The sequence below is a fragment of the Crinia signifera genome, chromosome 1 (genome assembly GCF_055691185.1).
Source record: "Crinia signifera chromosome 1, ASM5569118v1, whole genome shotgun sequence".
NCBI lineage: Eukaryota > Metazoa > Chordata > Amphibia > Anura > Myobatrachidae > Crinia > Crinia signifera.
In genome coordinates this window covers 135,296,296-135,300,811 of record NC_139217.1, presented here as the reverse complement: position 1 = coordinate 135,300,811, position 4,516 = coordinate 135,296,296, and the positions used below count along the sequence as shown (strand labels likewise).

Below are 4,516 nucleotides of genomic sequence, written 5' to 3'. Positions count from 1 at the left end.
CCCTGTCTTCTGTCTGGCAGGATTTCACATACGTGCTATAGTTATTTAGCTGCTCCTCACAGCACAGTGTATATATAGGGTAGTCTCATCATATAATTGCCTGAAGCTGGGTGTGGATTGAAAGGTCTAATGTGGCTAGATAGACAGCCATCATGTCATAAACAAAATTTTGATATGAAATAGGTCGATACAGGAAAAGGTAAATATGCAAATAGGTTGTCATGAGGTTTTTATTTTTTGTGCCAGTGTTGACGCATGTCGACATTAGCCCCCGATTCACATAATACACCCTCAAATTGTAGTCCACATGGATGGAAAATATAAAAATGTACAAAAAAAGAAATAAATAAAAATTTTGAAAAACTGATGTTGACCTTTTCATGTGTCAACCATGTCAACCTTTTACTTGTTTCAACCTTTTTTGTGCCAGTGTCAAAACATGTCGGAATGAGCCCCCAATTTGTGTAATGCATACCCTCAAATTGTAGTCCACATAGATGGAAAAGTATAAAAATATACAAAACATTTTTTTGTGAAAAACTCATGTTGACCTTTTCTTGTGTCAGCCATGTCATGTAGACCTTTTACGGGTGTCAACCTTTTGGTGTTGACCTATTGACTGTGAAGCTAAACACTGGAGACCTTATAAATGCTTCTCCTGCAGCTGCCAAAGTTTACAGATGATGTATACATGCTTTACCCTGGGTGTATGCACAAATGTAATGTTGCATATGGCTTATATGGTATTAGATGTTGTCCTGAGGTATCTGGCTCCAAGACATTAGCAGCAGATAAATAGCGGATTGTGGCCCAAATGGTTCCGTATTGTTTTTTTAATACATTCTCTATATGCTCAATTAAAATTAGATCTGTCGAATTTGGAGGCCAAGTCAACACTTTGAACACTTTGTCATGTTTCTGAAACTATTGAAGACATTTTTGCAGTGTGGCAGGGTGCATTATCTTGCTGAAACATGCCAATACCTTTAGGCAATATCACTGTCATAAATTTCGCCACCCACCGCCTCTGCCACAACCCCGCCGCCTCGCCGCCCCCCTCTGCCCTCCCTCCAGCTTACCTTCTTGCAGGTCCTCCTGCCCCTAGCAAGGCAGCCGGACGTCCTTCCGGCTGCTGGGAGGAGGAGGAGGCCACGTTGAACTGTCCCGGCTGCAGGGGAGCAATAGGCGGCTGGGAGGTGATGGAAACCCCCGGGCACCACAGTACAGGTATCGTGGGGGGCCTCCGTCACCGCACCAGGATGCCAGCCGCATATGTTAGTACATATGCGCTGGCATCGAAGCCGGGGCGTGGCAGAAGGCGGCGATGTATATTAATAATATTTCGCCCTTTTACCCCTAAATGGCTGTGAAAAGCTGAGCAGAGTTGGATGGTTCAGGTAGTCTCAGTCTGGTTTAGGATTGGATGGACCATTATCAGGCGATTGGAACCTGTCCCAGCAGTACTCCAGATTAGGCTCTGATGTGGACTGAGTATTCGTAGGCCAAGAAAGCTGAAGACAAAACATCTTAAAATGTACAGAAGATGCTGACTCCATCCCATAAACTTGAACCACAGCATGGCATGGGTGGTAATGGATCCAGCTGCATGGTAAACAGAACTGGATTGTGACAGTGCCACTGTATTTACATACCCTTTTCCTATCAGTGGCTGATGAATGTACCTTTATTTTCTCAGATTTAACCCTAGAACACATACAGGGGTAATAAAATACCCCAAATAAACTTAAAATTACTGCCTGCAAAAAGTATGTATGTATGTATGTATGTATGCTGTTTTGCTCTGCATAAGACACTGTCTCTCATTTGCAATTATATTATAGTCAAATTCATGCTTACTAGATATTTTCCCTTGTGCAATTAAACATTCTTCTTGCATCCAAACCTTCAAGTGCTCCCTAAACACTCCCCATTCCTATCATATTACATAACTATCCAAATAACATTCATAAATGATTTTACCCCCAAACATCCCATCTACCAGGCACTACAGATACATATATTCTCTTTCTACACTCACGCAATACCTGATCTCAGGATACCATTGCTTATAAGTTCTAGGCTTAGGGTGCTCCAGTCTCGTTTTATGACTGCTTTGTTCTCATTTGTAAAGTGCATCAAAATTTAAGTGGTAAATTATGAAAAATAATGAAAAATAAAATTCCAACCTGACCTTGCATGACTTCATGCATGGCTTTGTAGAAAATTGCAGGTTGTATCCAATGTAATTGCAACCACCAGACTTAATGATAGCATGGGGCCATTTGGTTTTGCAAGATGGAGTAAAAGTCAAACAAAGTTAATGGGCCAATCTGGAACCAAACGGGATTAAAAGACTCTCAATCATGGGATTCCCATATACCTGGAATTTCCCTCCGCACCATGCTGTTTCATAGTCCTTAAGCAGGTGGGAAGATGCATCTGAAGGGGCAGGCATGTGTCTCATCATTTTGGGGGGTGCCCATAACTCCCAGAGTGACTGGCCAGCCATCAGATTCCAAACCTGCATTACTAGATGGCGTGTATGCACACAGCATCTATTCAGAAATCACTAGCTGCTTTGCAGTGCAGAGAAGCAGTGATCACAGACTCTTTCAACTTTCAACCCTCACTTCTCTGCACCTGCCTAACAATGCAGTCCACAGTTGACACAGCAGGACAGTCTACAAATAGCAGGACTGTCCCACTGTAATTGGTACAGTTGGGATTTTTGTTATTCTTAATGAACAACACATGCTGTAGTTACAGTATATCAGAATCAGAATCAACTTTTTTGGCCATGTATACTTGCGCATTCTAGGAATTTGACTTGTATTGCTGTGCAACAGCCAGTTAGGTACAGTTAAACAATGACAGATATGCAAACACATACAGGTATACGCTAGAAGTACCTGAGCTGCACAGTGCCTAGGCAGCCATCAGTGGCGCCACTGGTCATTGCAGCAGCCAGGTAGGTACCACTATAAGCAGAGACAGTACAGTTATCACACAATAAACATATACCCGCCAAGCAGCACAGCACCTAGGCAGCCATCAGCGGCACCACTGGTCATTGTAGCAGCCAGGTAGGTAACAGTATGAGCAAAGACAGCACAATTATTGCAGAGACAGTACAGTTATCACACAGGAGACATGGGGTTACATATTGCTGAGAGCACAGTTCCTAGGCAGCCATTTGTGGCGCCATCTTGAAGGGCTCAACAGGCCATCTTCCTTTAGGGAGAGCAAGCATGGGTGGTGGGGGGGGGGGGTGTTATGAGTCAGTCAGTGAGGCCAGGGGAGAGTCAGTGGGGGGTGGGTGCGGTACCACCACAGAGTTCACCCAGAGCTGGTGCGTGCTGCCTGGGGGGGGGGGAGGACGGCATGCTGGGGGGAGAAGTTGTTCACTGCATGGCCACTTCAAGAGACCTGTGTGGAATATGGGGTGTGAGTGGTGAAACCTAACAAGTGGTTGCCTTTCAGGGAAGATTGTGGCTACAGAAGGCTGGTTGGCTTTGGATGATTGCTGCAGATAACCTTCCTGTTTGTCCTTGCGATGCATAGTAGAATTCCAGTGGTTCTTGATTGCATTATCTGTCCTCCAAGGAAGAAGCTTTGCAATTTCTGCCCCATCTATTACCTAGGCATTTGTGAGCTTCATTCTGTCCTCCTCCTCGGTCCAAGAGGTCTTCTTCACTTCTGGATTGAGATAATTGTGCCACCTCTCTCTGCACTGCTTACGGATTCTCCCTTTCAAGTGATTAGCAATCACAGACCAACGTTTGGGGCCATATTTCTGCACTAATTCTATCACCTGCTGATCTTCTTCTTTAGTCCATGGGCCTTTATTAAGTTCAGAGTTTAAAAGTTTTTGCCACCAATGATGGCACTGAACATCTGTTTGGTTAGGAAGGAAACTAGCCACAACTTTTCAGTCTTCTGTCCCATTCTGTTCCACTAGTTTTTTTATGTTTCTCATCCTCTTCCCGCATCCATTGAGTTTTGCCCAAGTGCCTTTTATTTTGGAGAACAGACCATCGTAATCGTGCATTTCATCTTCTTCATCTGAGCTGTTCCTTAAGGCCCCCATAAATTAGGCCGACTTGTCCTTAGGATAAGTCGGACCCAATTCACCTGTGAGCCGCCCGGCAGCTCCCCGGGAGGCTCACATACAATTTGGCACTTGATGAGCCAATTCATATGTGATAAATTGCTTGCGATTTATCACATGTAAAGGGAGCTGCAGTGGGTGGTGAGGAGCAGGGGGCGGGCGGTGATCCTCATCAGGGGTACGCCGGAGCGGGCAGCGGGTCCTGATGCTTTTACTAGCTGGTGGCGGCGAGTGCTGACCTGGCCGGGCAGTGTGTGTTCACAGACATCAGCAGCGGGGACGGGCAGTGCAGTGGCGGCCGGATATTCGATTTTTAAAATACCTGTCAAATGACTGGCCATTCACTGATTGGCTGAGAGTTCTCAGCCAATCAGAGAACGGACAGTCATTTGACAGGTATTTTAAAAA

The 4,516-nt window shown here is 45.0% G+C and overlaps 1 pseudogene; it reads right to left on the bottom strand.

Moving 5' to 3' along the window:
* Positions 1-1,403: 1,403 nt before the first annotated feature.
* LOC146058586 (transcriptional activator Myb pseudogene) lies at positions 1,404-4,087 on the bottom strand (annotated as a pseudogene).
* Positions 4,088-4,516: the final 429 nt, after the last annotated feature.